The sequence below is a fragment of the Mus pahari genome, chromosome 11 (assembly GCF_900095145.1).
Source record: "Mus pahari chromosome 11, PAHARI_EIJ_v1.1, whole genome shotgun sequence".
NCBI classification, from domain to species: domain Eukaryota; kingdom Metazoa; phylum Chordata; class Mammalia; order Rodentia; family Muridae; genus Mus; species Mus pahari.
This window is the reverse complement of record NC_034600.1, coordinates 76,563,902-76,588,483: the sequence shown is the minus strand read 5'-3', so window position 1 is coordinate 76,588,483 and position 24,582 is coordinate 76,563,902. Positions and strand designations below refer to the sequence as shown.

The window sequence follows — 24,582 nt, the reverse complement described above, 5'->3', positions numbered from 1 at the left end:
GTCCCGTGGCTCCCCTTCACACACTGACTTAAAACAAGCCCCACCAGGTTAGTCTCTTCTGATGGTTCAAACCTCCAGGACCTCAGATTGGCCTGTGTGGCGCTAATGGGAAAGACAGAAGAGACTCCACCTCTCCCTGAAAGCATGCAGGCACACACAAGTGTGGTAATATTATAAATGACACCCGAGGCAATTTCGTTTACTTTGTCTGGGAAGCACTTCATCTTTTTTTTTTTTTTTAATTTAAGAATCAAGGTCTAACAAGGGATTCAGCTTCGTGGAATCAACCTAGAGCTGACAAAACCGAAGGAGGGTCAAACCAGAACAACGTTCTTTCATCTGTGATGTCACAAAGAGAAAACTTATGTTTGACGAAGCACGTTATGACTTTTGTCACACTGTTTGATATCTACCCCCGACATCTTGTTGGCACATCTGTAGCCAGACCGACAGCTGCAGTGTCTGCTCAGAGGGGGACCCTGGATGGCCACGTTGGTTCCAGATGCTGCTAAATCATAAAGGGTCTTTGTAGCTGGGCCAAGGCATTTCGCTTCTCTGTGTTACTTGCTAAGACATGTGCACACAAGATGCCCCAGCGGGAGACACATGAGAACACAGGAGCCCAGCAGGAAGTCTACCGGGCCTGCTTCAGTCCACTGAACCTCATGAGCACATCAACTCTGTAAGCCGCAGCAACAACACTGGCCTACAAAAGAGCTATGGCCTGGGGTAATGTTAGAGTCAGTCTTCTTATTTACTCATTTCTTGAATAAAACTTTGAGTGTTCTCCATTAGAATTTACTTTAATGATACTGTTCATCACCACTCATAATACACAAGAGAATGGCACAATGTGACCCAGCAAGCATAATTGATACGTGCAGGATTACTCCTATGAAAGAAAAGGACACATCAGACAGCTTTCATCAAACGCTTAAGGGAGGACTTGCAGGGTCTCAATCCCCCGAGCTGGCATGATCTTCTAAGAAGGGAATGTTCAAAAGAGAATGCCAATTGTCAGAAATTCCTGATTCTCTGGAGGAGAGTCCATGCCTCTTGTAGAAGTATCTCAAACAATTGGAAGAAATGGAGAGGCAGACTGGCAAATTTACTTCCATCTAGGTGTCTCTTCTGAGCCAGAAAATGGCTAGGACCCACAGACAGCCCCATGCCTCCTCAGCTCTTGCACACTTGCCAACTCACTGCCTGTTTCAGGGCCATCTCTTGGAAATCACCTCACACTTTATCACTTAAGCCGCGCTCAAATTATGGAAGATACCTTTCTAGGTGTTTCCCTAAGTTCATGTGGTCACACACAAGTGGGGTATACAGACTTGGGGGGAACTCTGTAATAAAATAGGGAAATGGAACCATTTCAGAAAGTCCGTAGGACACTACTTATGTTTTCTTCTAGAACTTCCATTGATTCCAGTTTCAAAAATGAGTTCTCTAATCTACTTGTGGCTAATTTTTGCGCAGAGTAATAGACCTGGGTCTGATTTTATTCTTCTGCAAGAGGACACCCAAGTTTCGAAGCATCATTTGGCAGATTCTGTCTTTTCTCCAGTGTGTGTCTTTTGGTCTCTTTGTCAAACATAACATGGTTCTAGTTAACATTCATGGTTGGGTCTTTTATATTATTCCATTGATGTATATGTCTGGTTTTATGCCAGTAACATAATGCTTTCATGAATACCGCTCTATGATATACTATGAAATCTGGAATGGTAACCCCTCCAGTGGTATTTTTTTGTGCTCAGGAATAAGTTGGCTGTCTGGGTTCTTCTATAGTCCCAGTGAATTTGACAATTTTTTCTAGTTCTATAAAGAATTTTGTGGATAGTCTGATTGAGATTATATTGAATCTATAAATTGCCTTTGGTAGGATAGTCATTTTCACAATATTAATTCTACTGATCCATGAACATGGGATATCTTTCTATTTCCTAGAGTCTTCCTTCAGAGACTTAAAGTTTTCATTGTAGAAGTCTCTCACATTCTTGGTTAAGTTTATTCTAAGGTATGCTATTGTCTTTGAAGTGACTGTAAATGTTTTCTTGTATAATAAAATCAATATCTCTCAAGGTTAAGGAAAATGATTTTAACTAATATTTAAAGCAGTAGCACACCTATTGTAATTGATTGATAGCCATTCAATACAAAAGGTTGACTTCAGGAGGCAGAAGAAAAAAAACTGAACACAAGACTATAAACATATATGTACGTGTGTATGTACATATATGTTTATATATTTAAACATATTTATATACATATGCATATATATGTATATATGCCCTCACATATTTCTCTTGGAGTGTCTAGCTTTATAACCTATATTTATTTACATATACTAGTATTCTTAATTCTGTAATCAGAATGTTTAAAATAATCACTGCTAGATAAAAGAATTTGCATATGCATCATGGGGATTATTGACATGCTTTTCCAAAAAATATCTATGGAACTCATATTACCCTCAGTTACAGGACAGGATTTTAGTAGAATCCTGGCCAGTAGTTACTTTAGTTGTGTGTAACTTTTGTTGTTTGTTTTGCTTGTGCATTTGTTTTGAACAACTAGAAGAATGATCCAGGAGGTTCTAGATCCTGAAGGAGGAGAAGGAAACCACGTGTGTAAACTGGGATGAGTCTGCAGGGAACAACTGACCGTTTTCTAAGGAATAGGATGCTGTAAAAATGTGCACGCCCGCCTGGCACAGGGCTCTTCTCTGTGGTGTTCAGCCTGAATTTAGGAGCTGCCAAAGCCAGCATTGAGTCTATGTCCTTCGAAGTGCCTCATCACAACAATGCTTTTCGGCTAACAAGGAGGCATGATGGGATGCAATGCATCAGGAAATCCATCCTGTGATGTAGCTCTGCTGGCTCCCTAGAATTTCCAAATGATAGATGTATGCTTTCAGTAAGGGGGCAAGAATGGGACCTGGATTTCTCTTTCTCTTCGATCTTCCCAAGAATCTTTCTGGGCTGCTCCCATTTTCAGTTAGCTGAATTTTTATCGCACTACTATTGACAATAAAGGTGTTTGTAAGTGCAAAGTAGGAAAAAAAATTAATCTTTAAAAGTACAATGAAACCCCCTTCCTTTCCCTGATTCCATCCCAAAGGATTAATTCCAGAATTATACCATGAAGATAAATCAAAGGGGACTCACTTTCTGTGTCTCATTGGCAGTGGAGAAGTCATTACCCAAACCCTGGCCAGGAGAAACAAATTCCATCTCCTTCATCTTTTCTCGGCCCTCATGGGATCACTTGCACCAGAGACCATATATCCCCTCATCTTTTCCTCCGTGAGTTCACCATTACCATTGACTTCCCCCAACTTCACCTTGTCCATAGTTACCTTCAACCTTGTGATTTGTGCATGCCTGTTTCCATGTAGCTGGGACAGGGAAACACAAACTTCTAGAATTAAGACTAACAGACACAGGACTGCTTCATATAAACTTGTCCACATGGATTTCTTAAGAATTTATTCTTGCCGGGCGGTGGTGTTGTACGCCTTTAATCCCAGCACTTGGGAGGCAGAGGCAGGCGGATTTCTGAGTTCAAGGCCAGCCAGGACTATACAGAGAAACCCTGTCTCAAAAAAACAAAAACAAAAAAAAATTTATTCTTAATACCTACAGTACTAGACATTAAAATATATTTAAAAGATTTCTATTATTTTACATGCATGAATTTTTTTGTCTGCTTAAATGACTTTCCCCCCATTGTGTGCTTGATACCTATGTAATTCAGGAAAAGGTGCTGGATATTCTAAACTGCAGTTTGATGGTAGTGTAACACTATGTTGATGTTGAGAACTAACTCTTTGAAATAGCAACAAATACTTTTAACCACTGCGCCATCTCTCCAGTCCCAAGGATCATGAATTTTTAAAGGAGATCTTCTATAATTTTTGAAAGCTAAATTCTAAAAATGTCTTTACCAATGACATTACCCTGTAAGGTTGAAATCCACTTCTTTCTTCATTGTTTATTTTCCTGCTTGGTTTGCTATCATTTGTTTGTTTCTTTGCATTTGACATATGATAACACTGCCCATGTTATGGAGAATATAGCTATGATACAATTTATATATATATATATATATATATATATATATATATATATATATATATTCATAATGGTCAAATTATGTCAATGAGCATTTTCAATTATTTTCTCAATGCTTTAATGTTTGTGTGCTTAGAATCTAGTTCTTCCTAACATACACAATGATGTCACTCTTAGTTACCCCACAGTGTTGGAGAAACCTAGACTTTCCCAGCTACAACAACCATCTGGCTATGGTTGGCTCTTCTTGTACTTCTTAATTCTATCTCCCCTCCCCCTAGTCATCACTATTGTAACTCTCTTTTTCGAGATCAAGTTTTATTGATTTTTAGATGACTAAGGATATAGAGCATCTGTCTTTGAGGCCCTCATCTATTTCACTTAATAAGAGTCTTCTATATACAGTTATATTATCACAGAGGAATGATTTAATTCTGTATTAGAGCTAAATAATATTCCATTTTGCATTTTATTTATTTTTTAATACACACATCTGCCACAGGAAATCTAGCTTTGTGTCTTGCTCTTGTGAACAGTGCAGCAGTAAATAGGCATGTAGTTACCTCTTGGATACGCTGACTGTCTTTGCTTGGGCTATACACAATAGACGGAGATTGCTGAACAAGGTCACCTTATTGAGAAACCTTCATACCATTCTCCACTCTAGAATTTACATTCCCATAAACAATATACAAAGTGAGTAGTTTCTTCTTATGCTCATTGTCCATTTGTAGGTTTCTCTTTTGCCAGTGTCTACTCTATCATTTGTTCATATGTAATCAGATAGTTCATTCTGTTGTTGAGGTTATCTTACACCCTCGTTAGTACTAGTACAGGCTAGTAATACCCTTGTCTGATTCATACTTGCCATTTTATTTTACTAGTCCTCAAGTTGTTGTTTTATCCTTTCAGTTCCTTCATTCTGTTGGCTGTGTAAAAGCTTCATAATTCGATTCATCTCCTTTGCCAGTTTGCCTGTGTGATAGTTCGAATAGGTATAGATCCCAAAGACATATGTGTTTGAATGCTTGGCCCGAAGGGAGTGGCACTAATAAGAGGTATGGCCTTGTTGGAAGAAGTACTTCACTGTGTAGGCAAGCTTTTATATATGCTTATGCTGTACCCAGTGACACAGTCAGCTCCTGCTGCCTACAAATGAAGATGTAGAACTCTCAGCTCCTCTCAGGTACTGTCTGCCTGGATGCTGCCATACGTTCCACTATGGTGATAATGGACTAAACCTCTGAACCTCTAAACCAGCCCCAATTAAATGTTGTCCTTTATTAGAACTATTATAAGAGTTGTTATAAAACATAGTCATAGTGTCTCTTCACTGGAAAGAAACCTTAACTAGGATAGTACATTAGCTGACTTTACACACACACACACACACACACACACACACACACACAAAGTGTTTACTCTGTATTTTCTTCTAATGGTTCCATTATTTTAGACTTTGCATGGAAATCTTTGAACCACTCTGAGTTGGTAGAACTGGGAAGAGAAAGGAGGACCGAGTTTTATTTTTGTGCTTTTGGATATCCACTTTTCCCAGTAACACTAACTGAAAAGACTATTGATCACTGACTACACCATACAAATGAGGCATATCCTAATGCCAGAGTACTTCCAATGGATGCTGAAAGTTCACAGGCCATTACTTCTCATCAACCCACCCTACACCCTACTTTACAGTAAAGTAATCTGCCTCAGGGAACAAGCACCAAATCTCGTTTTCACTAACAATGAGAAATGTGGGTCATTAGCTTTACAGTGACAGAATGTATTGTTTCTTCTGTGATAGAAAATCAAAGTCCTATACGACTGATAAAACCCAGGTATCCTGACTTCATGGGACAGATCTTACAAAGGTGCTGACAATGTAAGCAGGGTGAACTAAAATCCTTGTAAGAAAAACTCTTGGTTTTGGCTTACATGTCCACATCATAGTCCATCACTGATGGAAGTCGGGACTGTAACTCAAGTAGGGTAGGAACCTGGAAGCAGGAGTTGATGCAGAGGCCATGGAAAAGTATTACTACTGGCTGTTCTTCCATGGCTTCATCGGCCTGTTATCTTATAGAACCCAGGTTCAACTGCCTTAGGGTGGTCCCACCCACATTGGGCTGGGCCCTTCTGGATCCATCACTAATTAAGACAATGCCCTACAGGCTTGCCTACAATCTTATCTTATGGAAGCATTTTCTTAATTGAGGGCCCCTCCTCTCCAGTAATTCTAGCTTGTATCAAGTTGACATAAAGCTAGCCTGCACATGCACAGCCATACATACAAGCAAAAAGAAAATTTACACACAATTTTTAAATTGAAAATAATGTAAAAGAGCCACATGCAGCGAACACTGATATGTTGTTTTAAAGTGCAATTTGATAACAGATTAACTGGAAAAAAACATTAAGTTCAGAGCATACCTGGGCCAGTGCTTCCATAGATACAATAAGAGCTAATTAGTAAAAGGGGAAATTGATGCTAACAGAAACTTACATTAGATACTCGCTGTAAGAGCTTGTTCTGACTCCCATAGTCAGAATGGGATCTAATGGTAAAACATTAGAAGTTGCCACTACTAAGGCTTCTAGTGGTATCTCTCAAGAACAGAATTACTTCTGGGACTTTCTGTCACATTTGTGATCATTTCTGAAGAATCAAACTTCAAATAAAATGTTATCAAAAATTTCCCTACCAGTGTCAGCACCCTAATTATGTCTTCTAATTCTGACCAAAGCATACTGCTCTTCTAACAGTGACTCCTGTTTGCGAGATCAACAAGACAGGGACCACAAATATGTACTTCAAGCTTCAGTACTCTCACAACAGGCAACACTCACTTGGACTAAGTGCTTATTCCATCTGAATAAGAAACGAACCCCTTCAAAACAAAAGTCATCGCGGCCCAGGAAGGATTTTTGTCTTTCTTTGCTAAACCTATAACTTCCCAGGGATTTTTCTGTCTCCAGACATGGTCTATCATAGTTACTTGTTTAAGTCCAAAGTTGGTATGATGAGAAGGACCCTGCCAGCACTTGCTGTGGACAGAGAAAGGAACTGCAGAGAAGTAAGGATGGAAACTCAGTGTAGGTTGACTTCATCAACCCGGATGAAGACCTCGGGGAGTCCGGTGCCAGGTAGTTCAAAATCAAAGTCCTATACGACTGATAAAACCCAGGTATCCTGACTTCATGGGACAGATCTTACAAAGGTGCTGACAATGTAAGCAGGGTGAACTAAAATCCTTGTAAGAAAATTCCAACCAATCCTGTCCAACCACCTTCCCCAAGCACTTCTCAAAGTCTCAGTAAACACATAAGTTTCATGTCATGGCTGACAAAGCCACCCACACTATAATTGCTCTGTTGGTCTTATTTAGGTCATTGCCTCCTCATTCTCTACAAGGAGATTGCCTCTTATTCATGCTCTACCAGATGAATCCAGGTATGACACAGCTTTTATTTATTGTAATTGCTGTGATGCCCTAATGCATCCTAAGAGTCAGAAGTCCAATAGTGTTGGTCACGGTCATCACTACATTCCCAGTGGCTGCAGCAGACTCCTACCGAGTGTGCTCACAAGGCATCTGCTTAGGAAGGAGGGTTCTCACTATGAGTTTGCCTATAATTTCCAAGAAAGTGGTGAGTGGTTAACTTCAACCAGACATTAATTGGGATGCCTGCAAGTCCTTGGTGACCCCCATGTCCAGGAAGAGATGGGTCAAAAGCACCATTTGTTTATACAGATGTCTGTGCATGTGGGATTCTTATGTGAAATCAACCACCAATCATATGTCTTCTACAAGATAATTATACAGTAGGAGCCAGGTCCTATCCTCAAAATATTTGCAAGCTCCAAGAAGTAAAAAACTAAAGTTCTAGTTGTAGAAATCTATAGCTAGCTTATTTATCAATAATATTTAAAATCCACGATTTTAATAGCCAATTGTGGTTTTTTTCCATAATATTCTCCCAAAGGCATTCCCTTGAGAACTTTGGAAGTAAAATCAGTGAAATATATGCTAGATTAAGAAATTTATTATTATGTACAAGGATCAGCCACCTTGGTGATCTTGGCATAACCTTGGCACATTTCATGACATCGCCACAGCTTTCTCCAGCCATCTCAGAACTGAGGATAGCATTAGTTAGGATTAGCAACAGATGACTGTTGAGAAGACAAAACAATACATGTTGATCAGTGCTTGGAATGCTGGCAACACTGAAATGATTGCAGCCATTATTATGGATAGCATCTCAGCACTTCACCATTTCAGGGTATAAAATTCTTACATTCCTTAAGTTTGGATTGCTGCTACTATTAAGAAACCTTAATTTATTTATCCATGTGTATACATGTAAATACATGCATGTGTGTGAACACACATGGTACTCCCAAGACAACCTGTAAGAACTGGTTCTCTCCTTCCACCAGGTTCTGAGGAAGGAGCTGATATCACTGAGCTTGGCAGCAAGTGTCCTTACCCACTAAGCCATCTCACTGCGCAGCCATTGCTACATCCCAAGGAATCCAATCCTTCCTTCGGATTCCAGGACTGCAGGAAAGTGTGGGTGACACATTGTGTCTCTATGTGATACTTTCAATACATGGGAAATGTATATGTGCTTCAGAAGGAAAAAAAAATGCCACCCCCAGATCAAAGGTACCTTCACAAATTATGTGCATCTCATTAGAAACATTAGTTTAGAATGTATCTGACCATTTGAGATATGCTCCAGAGAACAATTTATTGTGACTAATCTACCACACAGAACAAACTCACGCAAGACTCCATATGAGGATGCAGACAGATGCTTACATATATCATAGCTAGCTCAGCTGTATAAGTTCCTGCTTTACCTTTGATACTATTCAGATATTCCAGAAGGTAATCCTAAGACGTTATTGACACTTCCATATCTGAATTATAGCATAATAAGAGGAATGCAACATAATACATAAAATATAAAGTTAGTAGATAAAAGGAATTGATTCAAAATCTATAATGGCAGAGGGATATTTTATTGTATCAAACTGGTCTAAGAAGGAAGAAATCTAAAAGAAATACAGAAAAGTAATGGTCAATTGGGATTTCAAAAAGTAAAGAAAAAAAATTAAAGAGATAGCAGACATGGTATCACACGACGATAATCCCTGCCCTGAGGAAGCTTAGGTAGAAAGTTTGCACCAAATTCAAAGCTAGTCTTGGCAACATAATGAGTTCCAGGCCAACATGGACTAGGCAGCAGGCACTGCCTTCCCCCTGCCCCTATCCACCTAAAATAGACATGTCCTCCTGAATACATGTAGCATCATGGCAACGTCTCAGAGGAGCACTAATAAAGGAAGTGTGTGCCTTTCTGCCTCACTGATGCTAGACTCACTGATGGATATGCTAGACTGGCAGACATATCACATTTGTATACCACTGCTATGGACACAATAATCATGGGCATAAACATCATGGCCCAGTAATACTCAGGAATGGCTGATCAGAAAAGGGGTGGCTATATAAGTGCCATATAAGTGAGATATATACATATATATATATATATATATATATACTCATATATGTATACATTCATGTATACACTCATGTGCAAATATATACATGTGCACAAAGTCAATGAATACCACTTATTTAATAGGTACTGTACAGTGCTGATTGTTCTAGAAAATTTATTAAATAATGTTCTAGGAGTTCATAACTGAACTGCTTAGGTGAGTTTTACTACCCAGATTTAGTCACTGACTTATGTATGCACCCAGTGGTCCACTATCTCTATACATTAATGTGTGTGTGTGTGTGTGTGTGTGTGTNTGTGTGTGTGTCTGTGTGTATGCCTATAAACGTATTCTATCTATTGGCCTGTCTATTAATATCTACCTATCCATCAAGTTGACCTCAGACAGTGCTTGGTTCTGAATAGCGTGTTCTCGCCCTTCACATCAACATTTTCCTCTGGACATGTACATCCAGATAACTGTGTTACAGGAAAAACAACTTCAGAGTTCCGAGCTTGCCTCACCCCATGACCTGGCAGCTGTGCCATGCAGTGCTGGGCTATTTTTGTGTTTAACAACATAGACTCCTTGAAGATGATACTGATAAAGCTCTGCTGTGACACTGATAGTAGCCCAAGCACTTGATTTATGAAATGTTAAACTCCAGGAAGGAACTGCCACCTGACCCTCCATTACAGGGGAGGACTGCACTGGGCTATGTATATTTCTCACCTCACCTCCATTTCATTCCCCTTTAGACTGAATAGCCAGCCTATTCACAGAGCTCTAGGGCCAATGTCCCAGCACCAGGGAAACTGAAGCAGGAAGGTGAAGGTGATGAGTTTGAGGACAGCCAGGAATAGAGAATGCTACTCAAGAACAAAACAACATACATTAAAGCAAGTAAGACAAAGATTTTGGAAGGATTTGGCCGAGAAGGGGGTCACTCACATTGGAAAACCTCGAAGATCAGTCAGAAAGACAGCAGAGTTCAACAATGTGTAGGAAAGCCTGAGATGCAAAACTGACTGATGTATTATTGTAAGATCGCATAATAAACATATCACATGAATGGGAGCACTCTCGAGAGTCTAAGGGAGCACATTTCATCACACTGCAAATCATTAGACAAGCCAAACGTCATAAAATTTCATCTGAGTAACTTCATTAAATAACACACGTGGCATGGCATAGCCCCGCACATGCTGCATGCCACAGTGGTCAGTACTGTGGAGATGAACACAATAACCAAGCCTGGGACCAACTAATTTGAAAAGAATGAAACAGAGGTAGACACAACCTGACAAGAGCTTCAGCTTTACATAAACTGTACAAGCAAAAGATGGGGATGGGGTGTTACTGAATTCATCTGGGCATTAAAAACAAAAAGAGGAAGAGCCCATGGAGGATGGGGAGTTGAGTTCTAAGGACTGGTGAACAAGCAGTTACCCACCTGCTAGACAACAGCTGGGAAAGCACAGCGAATGTGCTAATTGGTGGAGACTCGGGAAGAGCCTTGTTCTTCCTCTTTCACACAAGCTAGCAGATGTCCAACTGTGCATAACCAAATCAGAAACAAGTCTTTATCCATTCAGCTTGGTAAACCTCCCAAATGCATCCGTCAGCCACTTATCAATGAATCAATCTTTACTTTAAATAATTATTGGCAGCCACTTATGTTTTGAAAAGGTCATTCTCACCCACGAAAGGATGGAGCAATGTGTAACAAAAATATATAATCACCCTTCCTCAGTGGAGCTCACAGTGAGGGAGACCAGAAAGTAGACTAACTTATAAAACGATATATTAACTAAATCAGAGACTTCTTAATACTTTTGGGGGAAAATGGTGAGGTTGTTTTAGAGTTGGTAACTTACTCAGAAATAACACCAAGGAAGTATGATTAAGAAAACCTGAAGGAGGTGATGTCGCGAAGCAGTCTAATTGATACTCAGATAGATTACCGCAACCAACAGAAGGGAGTTTGTAAAGAGCCAGAGGCCATATCACCCTAGAGAAATGAGATACAATGAACCTGCACTGGGAAGAAGGGTGACAGATAAAGAAGGAGAAGGGCTTTGCAGCAATGAAGGCGTTTTCATCCAAATAAAGTGGAGCCACTGGAGGGCCCTGAGCAGAGCTCTGCAGAGACAACTAGGAGGTAAAGAGGGGGTAAGGAGACTGACCAGAGGCCGGCCGTGGTGGCGCACACCTGTAACCCCAGCACTCGGGAGGGAGAGGCAGGCAGATCTCTGAGTTCGAGGCCAGCCTGGTCTACAGAGTGAGTTCCAGGACAGCCAGGGCTATACAGAGAAACCCTGTCTCGAAAAAACAACAACAACAAAAAACAAAACAAAACAACAACAACAACAACAACAACAACAAGAAGTGGGGAGATCTTGAGCAATCTACTCACATCACTAAGAAAAAGATCAACCAGAAAAGCAAAGAAAAGACTAGCAATGAACGTACTAGAAAGTAGTAGATTTTAGATCTGGGGATCAATGATGAGATTTAGTGATAGCTTGGGTATAGTACAGGAGGGAAAGAGCAGAATGGAGCATTATTTCAATCCCAGAACCTTTGCAACTGGGAATGGACTCACCTTTAGTATAATGGAGAAGACAGAACAAGAGACGTAGGAAGAGAACGCAGGTGTATCGTGCTACTCAAAGGCATTATTGATACCCAGTCTGTGAGACCAGATAGGCAACTAAACAGACAGTTGTAGAGTGTGGGATTGCAGGTCCTGCCAGGGGTAGACGTTTGTGTTTAAGTGGTATTGAATCAGCAGATTCCATGAGACGCTGAAGCAGTGAGAACCGTGGAGGCATTCACTGAAGCACACAGGACTCACATGGCTGGATGGCAGAGAGGCTGAGACACAGTGAGCAGAGATGAGGGATTTAAGGACAGGGCAGTGAGCTGGGAAAGGGTTGAGAGGCACTGCCACTGGTAAGTTTCTCTGGCTCTAGTACATGATCTCTCACCCCCCGTAATCAGACAAGAAACTCTAATAACCTCAGTAACTCACAGAGAAACGTAAGGCATAAAAGTAGGAGGGAGACTTGCTGATGAGGACTCTAGTCGGAGAGAGAGAAAGATGAGAAATGGGAATGAAGATAGAAGTGACTAATATCCACGTCATTTGTGTATAAAACTGGCAAACAATGAATGAGGCTTTTAAATAGACGAGGAATCTGAGAAATTGCTACTCTCTGTCAAGGAGAGAGGAGGGATCAGGGGTACAAATACTGCTGACTACTTAGTGTGAAGCCAACTGAACTTCACAGAGACACGGTAGCAGCGTGCCAGTTTGGGCCTCTCTACAAGGAGGAGCTTGCAGAAGAATAAAGGGTAGGCGCCCAGGGAGAGGGAGAGAAGGCTATGCCTGGAAACACTTGGAGCAAACACTTTGAAGGACCTTTTCCTGCAGAAAACAGGATAAATGGTCATTGATACACCAGAAATTAGGGTTCACAGATCAGTGCTTAAGGTCTTAGATGTTTTCAGTCTTATTAGAAAGATAATGGGGGATGCATAATAAAAGCTGATGACCTCCAAAAAAAGGGGGAGAGACCTGGAAAGCGGGGGGGGGGGGGGATAGGACTGAGTTAACCAAGATGGCGGGGGGGGGGGGGGGGGGGGCAAAGAAACAAACACAGACCAGTCACACTTGGGTCATGGCCTTGACCAGAATAAACCAGAGTAGCCATCAAGTGGGCTGCTGGGATTGCACGAGTCAGTGGGTGCCTGCCTGCCTTTTCACTCTGCCTGTAGTAGAGAAGCCTCCAGCATGGAAAGGAGAAACAATGGTATTTACATGTGGCCTCTGGGTTAAAAATCAGGGTCGTCACCCAAATTATGTGTACTAAAAAAAAAAAAAAAGTCTACTCTAATCTTTTCAGACTGCAAATGCCTTAGATCTGCGCCCCCCCCCCCCATTCCTTAGCAATGAAATATAAGAACCAAATATTCCTGGACACTGTTTTATGAAATCACAGTGGTGTTTACTTCCCAGAATCTCCTGTCCATCTTTCCGACTGTTGCTTTTTCCGCTCTGGCTTCCTCCGAGTGATCTTTGTCCAGGCTTTAAGCAAAAGCAAATGAGGTGAGATGACAGCCCTTTGTGGTCTGACTGACAGAGACACAAACACACAAACGCCACATGAAAGTGCTGGATAGGCATGAGCTGTTTAAGATCGCACCCTTGCAGCCAAGAGGCTTCCGCAAGGCTCTCATGTGGAGACAGTGCAGGAAAATCCCAAGGGCCCTGAAACCCAAACACCCAAACACAGGCACTTTTCCCCTTGGGGATATTCTGTCAAAGGATCCTACACATAGTTCAACTGAGAAGGCAGCGTCCTCTCAGGCACATGAAAACCTTCAAATCCCAGCCATTAACCCCATACACATCTGCCACACTAATGTGTCTCTGAGAATAAACAGCCCATACACGCCCTAACCCTGCTTGCCTTGAGCATCATGGACAGAAAATGGACAGTGGGCTTCATCACCCATCTGTGACGACTCACAAATGTTTAGTGCAGCCATAAAGCTGGGGAGCTCCAGGTTGAGAGCATGCTTGGTGGGCGCTCACATAAACAAAAGAGGAAGAAGGCTACAACCGCAAACAGAAGAGAGCAGAGTAGGAGACCAGGCTCACGGGTAGGGATGGCAATCCTGGTGCGTTCTAACGTGGATAATGAGAGCAGACAGCTCTCCCACTAGTGAACTTTTACAGCGCAGAGTGAAATGCATGTGATTAACCAACGGGTCTGCACAGGCCTCTCTGGATCACATCACAGAGGTTTTTCCACCAGATGGACAGACAAAAGGACAAGCATAATAAGAAGTGACATTATTCGGAATGGCAGGCTAAACCTTTACCCCTAAAATATGATCATTCAGCATGTGTAAGCAAGCAACGTACCCTCCCCAACAATGCACATACAAATACCATGAAATAAAACCCTGACTTGGGCAAGGGCATCAAAAGAAAGACTCCTTGCAGTTCAGCAAATTATTTTAGTACTTGCTTTCCTTGTCCAGCGCTCCCTCTAGTAGAAGCAAGTCATCACCTATTTCCCAGCTAGTAAACCTGTATCCTGCACGTTTTTATATTCAAGAAACAGCAAAGGAGATAAGAATGCTGAGCTGTGCTCCCCTTAAGAGATTCGGCCTCCTGGGAGCACAAGGTGATGTCAAACCATCACCTCAAGTCCACCATTGACTGACAACATAGATGAGTAACGGAACCAGAGTGCAGACATTAGCATCACGACTGAGTTTTACAACTTGGTCTTAGAGCTTTATACATGCCACATAAACACTGGGCAAAAGTTATACACAGGGCAGAGACAAGAAGTAAAACTGCTACAATGGCTTTCTTAAACCGGATTGATATGTGTGTGTGTGTGTGTGTGTGTGTGTGTGTGTACGTGCATAAAGTGCCACAGAAAAACATGTCATGTGTCATTAAAGCTTGCTTTCAAAACCCAAACCTGACAGCCAACATCAAGCATGTTTATAAATACTTACTTTATGCTTACACTTACAATTTCTCAATGATAGGTAAGGACTGTGGAACACCCAAATGTGCAGAAGTTACTCGTTTGTCTGAACAAAGAGAACTTAGAAAATATTACAGGAATTTCAGCAGCCTGAGTGGTAATGTGAGACTCCACCAAAAGATAGAGGAAACTAACACCCAGCCTTCCTGCCTGCATTCGGGTACCCGCATAGTCACTGACACTAAAATGGATTTTTATTAATAAAGAAGAGAAGATCTAAAGAGATGGATGAGCAGTGAAGAGCTCGTGTGGCGAGCTCAAAGTCAGTTACCAGCACCCATGCTGGGCAGCTCACAACCACCTGTAACCCCATCTCCAGGGGATCCAACATCTCTGGCCTCTGCAGGCACCTACATTCATGCATACACACACACACTCACACACAAACCCACACAGATATGCATCATTTAAAATAATTCAATGAAATCTTCTTTTAAAAATGATTGAGATAAGAAGAGCGTCATCTACTTTAAATAACTGCCTCCTGAATCAAGACACAAAAATCTTTAATTATATCAGAAAAAAGTAAAACTAAATCTCAAATTCTCTAAGCAGTGACTAAAGAAACTATAAAGAAAAAATTGATACCATTAAAATAAACTTATATTTAGAACAATAAAGCTAATGAGCAAAAAGAAATAGGAAAAGCCATCATTTTAAAAAGCCATATGATCTTTAAACGTTAAACAATCAAAAAGAATGAAGTAATGACAATGAGAATGAGTTAATATCCTTAAAATGTTATTTATAAAGATTTCTCACAAAACGTTGGTTCTTACTAACATATCCAAAAACATATCTACACACATGCTTGTTTCCAGCCTCCATTCTAGAGCAGCAGCTAATTAACACTTGAATAACATCAACAAAACGAGAAACAATAAAAAAGTATAAAAAAGGGAATGAGTGTCATCATACCGAAACAATTATTAAGTGATGCTACACAGCGGGAGTGAGGTTTTTATCCAAACAAACTCTCTAGCACATTGTTCATGAAGGGTAATTATCTGTTCACACTTTTAAAAGCCAACTGACAGTCTAAGACCTTTATTTTGAAATACTAAATCAGCTATAGTTATTCTGCCTAATGAATCCACCCTCAGTTAGGTGAAGGCTCTATGCTGATGGTTAGGGCTCATGCAACACTATTTACACTCCAAATATCTCTGCTTCACAAATACAAAGACCATGTTGCCAATAAAGCTGGAAGAAGACAAGCCAGGGATGAGAAGTCTGGGCCAACACCTCTGTCCATGGTCACTTCAGTACAAACATGTCCAACAAAAGATAGAGTCTTTACATGGTACAATATTATTTAGACATTAAAATTAGGTTTCTTAACAACTTGTCATACTATGAAGCATGCATAGTATAACAAGTGACGAATCTCAATCAAACACATATGCCTATGCTGCTTTAATTCCACAAATTGCTCATAGAGGACATACCAACAGAAATCTCATTAAATACTAGCAGTAGTTCAGGTCATGCAGGCATTACTGGAATTTGTATCCTTTTTAAGCATGTGTTCCACAGTCACTACTTACTACATGCAAATAATTTATTCATTTTCCATTGAAATTATCTGTAAGATACAAATCCCTTTGGTGTTCACAAGATGGCTTGGAGGAAAAAGTCACTTCCGCACGCCTTTAATCCCAGCATTTGGGAGGCAGGGGCAGGTGGATTTCTGAGTTCGAGGCCAGCCTGATCTACAGAGTGAGTTCCAGGACAGCCAGGGCTACACAGAGAAACCCTGTGTCGAAAATAAAAAAAAAAAAAAAAAAAAAAAAAAAAAAAAAAAAAAGTCACTTCCTTCCATGCCTCACAATCTGTTCTCAATTCCCAGGACCCACTTAGTAAAGATAGAGAAAAGTGACTCTTGCAAGTTGTCCTCTGAACATCATGCAGGCACTATGTCACACACGCACATGCACACACGCGCGCGCGCGCACACACACACACACACACACACATGCTCATACACTCACACACGCACATGCACACACACACACACGCACACGCACATGCGCGCACGCACACACACACATACACACACACACACACACACGCTCACACACTCACACACAAGATAAATAAATATATACGTACTATAAAAGTATTCTTAAGAATACAAATTCCTCGAGCCGGGTGTGGTGGCGCACGCCTTTAATCCCAGGACTTGGGAGGCAGAGGCAGGCAGATTTCTGAGTTCAAAGCCAGCCTGGTCTACAGAGTGAGTTCCAGGACAGCCAGGGCTATACAGAGAAACCCTACCTCAAAAACAAAAACAAAAACAAAAACAAAACAAAACAAAGCAAAAGAATACAAATTCCTCAACTGTAAAGATATCATATTCAAAGAACAATGTATAATCTAGTAAACTTTACTAGATACATAAACTGTACACAGAGATTTCATGGATATAAATGTATTTTAAGATTAAATTCAAATAAATAAATTCAATAAATTGCAAATTGCAATTCATTTTTCTCAGTTAATAAGAAGTCATAGACAGAACTTTTACTTCTATAGGTAGAATTCCAATGTTTTCCTAGTATTACTAAAGCAAAGAGTACATTTCCACATGGGTGGAGTAAGAATCCAGGGACAAGGAGCTCCTTGGCAAAGGCAAAAACGCAAAAGCTATCTTCAGTCAGGGTCTAAGAATGAGTGAACTTGACTTAATTCCTCAAAGAAGCAGAGTAACTGGGCTTCCAGTAATATAGAACAGTCAAAAACACATTAAGGTATCCTTTTGAAAGAAAAAATAGTGCTTTAAAATTATTCCTTTAGTTTTTGAGATTGTAATATAATTGTATCCCTCTGCTCCCCACATCACCCTATGTACTCTCCCTTGCTTTCTTTCAAATTCATGGCCTCATTTTTCATCTATTGTCACTATACACAAGTATGTGTGTATTCCAAATACATCAATATAACCTACTCAGTTTGTATCTCCTTACTTATATATATGTTTAAATAGTCAAAAAATAAAGGCCAAACAAAAAAACAGAACTAAAAGCAAATGAAACCACCTATTTGGATGCAAGTGTTGCCAGGTTATCTCTTGTTCTAAAATGAGTCCTGTAGACACCTACTTTTGCTCTCAGTAAAGTAAGTACAGTTAATAGCTCAACATTTTGTTCAACATAGTTATTTGACAGCCGAAAATAACTGCACACTACTCCTACGCATATGTGAAGCAGCGTGAACCGAGTCCGGGACTGAAATGGCACCAACACTGGCAATTAGGAAATGCTACTGAGCTTGCTTTGTAAATGAGCCACCCATCCCAGGTGTGGAACAAGTCGTGCCAAGGGGAAACTGTTCCTTTTACTTTAAATAGCTATAGTTTTGATACCAAAAATTTAGCCTACCACATTTGGGGCATGTAGACTTTTTCAAGGTCTGGAGCCCCCAATGGCTTTATTCCCAGATTTTTGCAGGCACAGTTGAGACTTCATAGGATTCTAGGCACCCATGCTAAATTTTGTCAGGAGACGTAATGGCTGCTGATATATTCTCACCCTCTCTGTGATGAGATCTTTAAGCACTCCAGAGAACACATAGATCAAAGCTTAGCAAAAGTGAGCCTTGGGGACCACTTTCAGCTGCCTCCCTCCTACCTTTGTAAATAAAGATTTAGTGGAACAAGGTTAGACTCATTCATTTACATATTGCCTGTGGCTATTGTCACATGGCAGTGGCAGAGATGAGGTGACAGAGCAGAGAATCTAAGACCTGTAGACACAAATGTGCCTATCCCCTACCTCTTCAAAAGAGAACTTTGTCAATTTCTGATTGACAAATCAATTGCTTGAAAAAGCAATTCCTTAACACTTGTTGGCTACTTTTCTTGAAGAGCCCTGGAATTTTCAGAATGGAAAATAATAATAATAATAATAATAATAATAATAATAATAATAATAATAATGCATCATTCCAGAATGTCATGCCCAGTGCTCTAAGTCGGCGTCTGGGCTTAGTGTTGGGGGTCCATGAGTTCAATCCTGTCTCTGCTCCCGCCTGGGTAGGTAAATTACTGACTCTTTCTGAGACTCAGTTTACTCATCTTAAAGGACCATAAAAGCATCTGCTTCAAAGACTGGGGGCAAGAAGCAGTCTTCCCTCGGCACAGGCCCTGGTAACCCCTGTAACCTACATGGGCTAACAATACCCTCCGACAATGCACGGGCCATGGCCCATCCACACCACATCTACTCAACTCTATAATCTTTCTAGCTCTCTGGCTCTGCGGGTCTCCGTGGAGGAGGGGCTGAGGGGCTCTGGTGCTGGAGTTAGTCGTACTTAGATACCTTGTGAACCTGAATTTATGTGGGCTACAGACACACACAAAATGTAGCACCTAGACTTGTCCTGTGAAAATGTAGGAATTGGACAGGAGAGTCAGTGGCACTCAAGCTCTTCTGCATACCTGGAAACTGAATTCTGGAAATCCATTTAGTAGAGATCAGGATGTGAAACAACAGGGAACTGGCAACATTGTCAAACAACTGTGACAGTCAAAAGTACACATATGGGTGTCACTGGCAATTTTTTTAAAATTGGAAAGTGCAACAAAGGTGCCTACAATCAGATATAGTTGTGTTGAGAAGTAATTTAATAAAGTGGGATGTTCCCAGTGACTATTTTATGAAAGATAGATCCTTGTCCCTCCCTGTCCCTGTCCCTCTCCCTCTCCCTCTCCCTCTCCCTCTCCCTCTCCCTCTCCCTCTCCTTCCCTCTCTCTTTCCCTCTCCCTAACTCTCCCACAGAATCTTCATTCCCTTCCCTCCCTCTTCTAGTCCTTCTTAAGGTGGCCACAGATTTCACATGAGAGGCTACCTCCAGAGTCTGAGACACCTAAGATGGGTTCCCACAAATGTAGGTTGTTGACCTGGACTTTAGCTGTCTCAACAATCGGGATTGCTGATAGGAGGCTGAGCTCCAAAAGCAGAGATGCTGGTCTCTACACTCTCAGATGAAGCATATCCCTGAGGGCATCATGGGTGTTTGAGGCTTCTCTCAGAAGGTACAGGACACTTTAGGAAGTCCCACAATAGGAAAGTGCAATGACAGATAGGCACAGCACAAACTAAGGAAGGACACAGCACAGGCACAAAAATGAAACCTGTTAGGCAGTCACACTGTGACTAGGAGCCACTGTGAGTCACCAGTTCTTTTCCTGTCCCGGAGGTTCCCCAGTGATTTCACAGTACTCACAGACCCAAATAGCATTACCTTTCAAAAAGTTCTTTTTTCTGAAAGCTGTCATTTACTGCCATTTTTAACAGAAGAGACATCTATCTAGTCTAAATGCGTAGTACTCTCTCTCGTTCTCAGCACTTCCCACTCAGGCATCTCACTTACCGAGGAGAGAGAGGGCAGAGACGTGAGGCCTCGGTCATGAATCACACTGAACTGCACAGCCACATGGGCACGGAAGCCCGGTTGTCACACACCAGCCCTTCAACAAAGAGAGATAGATATCCAGTTAGTATATATTGAAAATCACAGCAGCCTTTGCTTATAAATGCTAGAAAGTTCCATCGATGCCTGTACAACCAGTACAACAAGCATCCTTAGCAGTGCTGGAGAGAGCAGCACAGGGGGAGCTTGGAGATCACAATTATGAGAAACCTAGCATTATAGACACTGCTGGGTTTATTTCTTTGAAAAGGATAAACTTAAACACTGATGCTGATGGTTTTCTTCCAAGACTTAATTTAGTTGGAATTATTTGCCTAGGGGAGGGGGGAAGGTGTATGAAAAAAAGAGTGTGGGTGTCCAAAGAGGCTGGAGGCTACAGATGCCCCTGAGCTGGAGTTCTAGGCCCTGGTGAGCTTCCTGCTATGTGAGCTGTGAACCAAATGCAGGCTGACTGCAAGAGCAGTGCACTCCCCTAACTGCTGAGCTGCTTCTCCAGGCTGAGAAAATAAAAATTTTAGTGCTGTCCAACATGTGAAAAAAAAAAAAAATCTCATGAAACACCCACAAGGGCCATTATTTCAAATTCACTGGGATTACCTTTAAAAGTTTGAAAATAAAATGGCACCCATTTCAACGGCTCCTCCACTGCCAGGCTTACGCAAAGGCACCCAGAATAAAGGGTTGCACAAAGGTCTTCAGAGTACGGACAGCGTAAACTACTCCTAAATTTGAGTTTCCACTGTCCCATGTCCCATGTGTTTTCCTGCACAATTATAAGATTTAATAAGAAACGTTATCCAGAAGCACAAAATAAATCTACTTTACCCAAAGTCAGAAAACTTACTGTATCTCCTCATAAAACTATTCTGCCAAAGCAGGAAAGCAAGTTTGGAATAACAAACATTTACATCAGAGCTTGAAGCAGGTGACTCCCTACTTGTTATCTGTGCAATAAAGTGTCCGCCATCAGTGAAGGACACCTGTCATGTCCACCAGTGCTGAGCAGCAGCTTGTTCTTCCTTCCTCCTTATTTACTTTGCGTGTCTGTCTGTCTGTCTGTCTGTCTGTCTGTCTGTCTGTCTGTCTCTCTCTCTCTCTCTCTCTCTCTCTCTCTCTCTCTCTCAGTGGTATCTGGCTATTGTACATGGGAAGCACACAGCACAGACATCCTCACTCCTCACCCACACAATAGAGAGCAGCTGCAGCTATGGACAATGATGAGAAAATGAGAAGACCTTCCAGAACATTCCGGCAATTCTTCCATTCAATGAGCCCCATGTGGCACATGTCAGTGATGATCAAAAGCCAATGAGTTTCAAGCCAACCTCCATAAAATAACCCAAAGTTTAATACAACCGCTGGAATCTGTAGACTACAAAAGTGCAATCTGCTGAAATGTCTTTAGGGGTGTCCTGGGTTTCAGGGGCACAGGGACAGCGATTCTACAAGGCTTCTGGCTTCTAGGAAATTCTCCCGATGGAGAATACGGAGGATTTGAGAGAAGCAAAGAAATGACTGGGAGCAGCATGTGGGAGTGCTGTCCACAAAAACTTCCAAGCGGGCCAGGTGCAGCTCTGCCCTGCAACATTGCCAACTCAAGGTCTCAGTAGAGTCCTCATGGCCTGTGACATCATCCTTTGGAAGGGATGGGGTACAGATGCAACTCTTTGAGGCCGAAATTAAGGGTCAAGGAGCTTTCCCAAAGGTAAAGATGAATGAGTGCTCAGGCCAGGAAAATAATGTAAAACACTCAAATCCTTCCTTTCTTTTCCTTTCTTTATTTCCTCTCATCACCAATAATATCTCCTATGGGTGTGGCAACAAAATGCTGAACAGCACAGGTGAATCTACAATTTGATTCTCTTGAACCCTACCATAGGCTGTGTAAGAAGCACTAGCTCAATTCCCTCACGTTTGCTTATTTAGATCATAGTCCAGGTAGGAGTAATAGAATTGGACAGATCCATTGGTACCCACTATGGCTCTCTGATTGTCTACTAGTGACAATGCATAGGATTTAAATTAAAAGAAGGCAATGTGCCTCCTGTCCAGAGGTCAGAGATGTAGACCTTCACTGGACACATGAAATAAGTCCACAGAACAAAGCATTTTCATAATTGACAAGATGAGACCAAAAAAAATATTTTAAGAATTGAAGACTATTGCAGGAGAGCATCTCTGCTCAGTTCAAACGAGGACAGCCACAGCCAGGGCAGCCAGTCAGCCCCAGAACAGCTTTTCACTGTAAAACCTGCCTCTTTCCCTTTGAAATACTCAGCTGTGATGGACAGAGTGGCGGAGGAAAGCAGAGCTCCCTTCAGAACCAGATGTATGAATACAAAAACCATGCATGCCAGCAGCAGTGCCCGCATCCGTCCCAACACTGAGGTGGATGGCCACTAGCATACACCAGATAGCTAAGCTGGCAACATCAACCTTCGTCCGAGGCTACACAGTTATCCAACCAGGCCTTGAACCACTTGCGGGACAGTTCAAAGGCACACAGCCTAGGCTCAGGCGCATGGGCTCAGGGACAGCACCTGCAGTTAGTTGTGTGCCATGCTCTTAGCAGGAGCCAAGTTACAGGAACATTCCTGAAGACATGGACACCTAGCTTGCTCACAGGATTTGGTTACAGTAAAGACATAAACCAGCAGATATGTAAATAGCAGAGCAGTCAAAGGTATTCTAGAAAACCAAATGGAGGCAAAAGGAATGAGGTCATACTAACCCAGAAGCATGCCCACCTGATTTAGTAACCTCAGTTTCACCATTTGCCTTACAGCTCACTGATGTCCTCACTCTTTTCTCTTTCTACTCTTTATCAACCTTGATATGAGCAACGTGTGAAGTTTACAGAACTGCTATGGGGAAAAAAAAAAATCTGTCTCTAGGAGCATAAGTGCAGAATCATTACTAGAACTCTTGTGGATACACAAATAATTTTTCCCAGAAATTTCATCCCATATCTACCTCCATGGGGTCTTAAAATGTCTACATGTGGAAATGACAGTGTAAAATGTGAGCATCAATTACAGCTTACTAAGCGTACATCAGTGCCTGGCTTTGAACATGCATATGCTTTATTCTCTCTGATCACTCTATTCATAGGAGGTAATGTGGACTTATTAATTCCTGTGGTCACACTGAAAACTAAATGAAAGTAGACAGACTTTCTACCAAGTGTTATAGTGTCTAAAAGAGACTTTACCTGATAAGGGTTTGAGAAAACTATAAATGGCCTGTGGCAATGTCTTGTCCTCAGTATATAGACCCCAAACACCAACGATTTGTGTTCTAGCACATCCTGATGACAGTGTACAGGAAGGAGCTAGAACACAAATCAGGAAGGAGCTGTGCTCTCGGGAAGCCACACAGACACTGTATGATGCTTCTGTTACACAATTCAATAAATACCACGAAACTATGAGTGGGGCAGGGAGATACGTTATCTGCAGATAAAATAGTTAAGAAAAGCTCCCCGGGGGAAATGCCAGATAACATGTGCTCCGATAGATGTGGGAAGAGAGTAGAGTATGAAGAGAGGTGATGAAGTATGTTCAACTGATAAATTACAAGTGGAGCGAATAGCAAACCCATCAGCAGTGCCCAAGGATCATCAGCAGTAAGTGAAGAACCATACTGGTCAACACATACTTAGTTGGAAGGTGAGTGCCTGGTACTATCATTTGTGCTTGGGGTATTAATGGAACTCCTGCACAGGGCCACCCCAGAAAAGACTCCATAAGAATACACAGGAAGTAGATGTGGTTAAAAGAAAACAATTCTGCTAAGGGGGAAATGCAGACCACAGTGAACTAGGGACCACAGGCAGAAAGATGGCCTTTTATCACGTATCATGGGAAATAAGAAAGGGCAAATAATAAATAGAATAGAATAGAATAGAATAGAATAGAATAGAATAGAATAGAATAGAATAGAATAGAACAGAACAGAACAGAACAGAACAGAACAGAACAGAACA

General features: G+C 41.4%; 1 protein-coding gene across 1 annotated transcript in view; it reads right to left on the bottom strand.

Annotated features, from left to right (window-relative positions):
* The window catches only part of Sema5a (semaphorin 5A), a 359,154-nt gene that overhangs the window by 239,773 nt on the left and 94,799 nt on the right, over window positions 1-24,582 (bottom strand). Inside the window, exon 2 of the mRNA XM_021208315.2 lies at window positions 20,538-20,634. The gene's annotated coding sequence lies outside the window, so the exon portion shown is untranslated. The remainder of the gene's footprint in view (window positions 1-20,537; window positions 20,635-24,582) is intronic.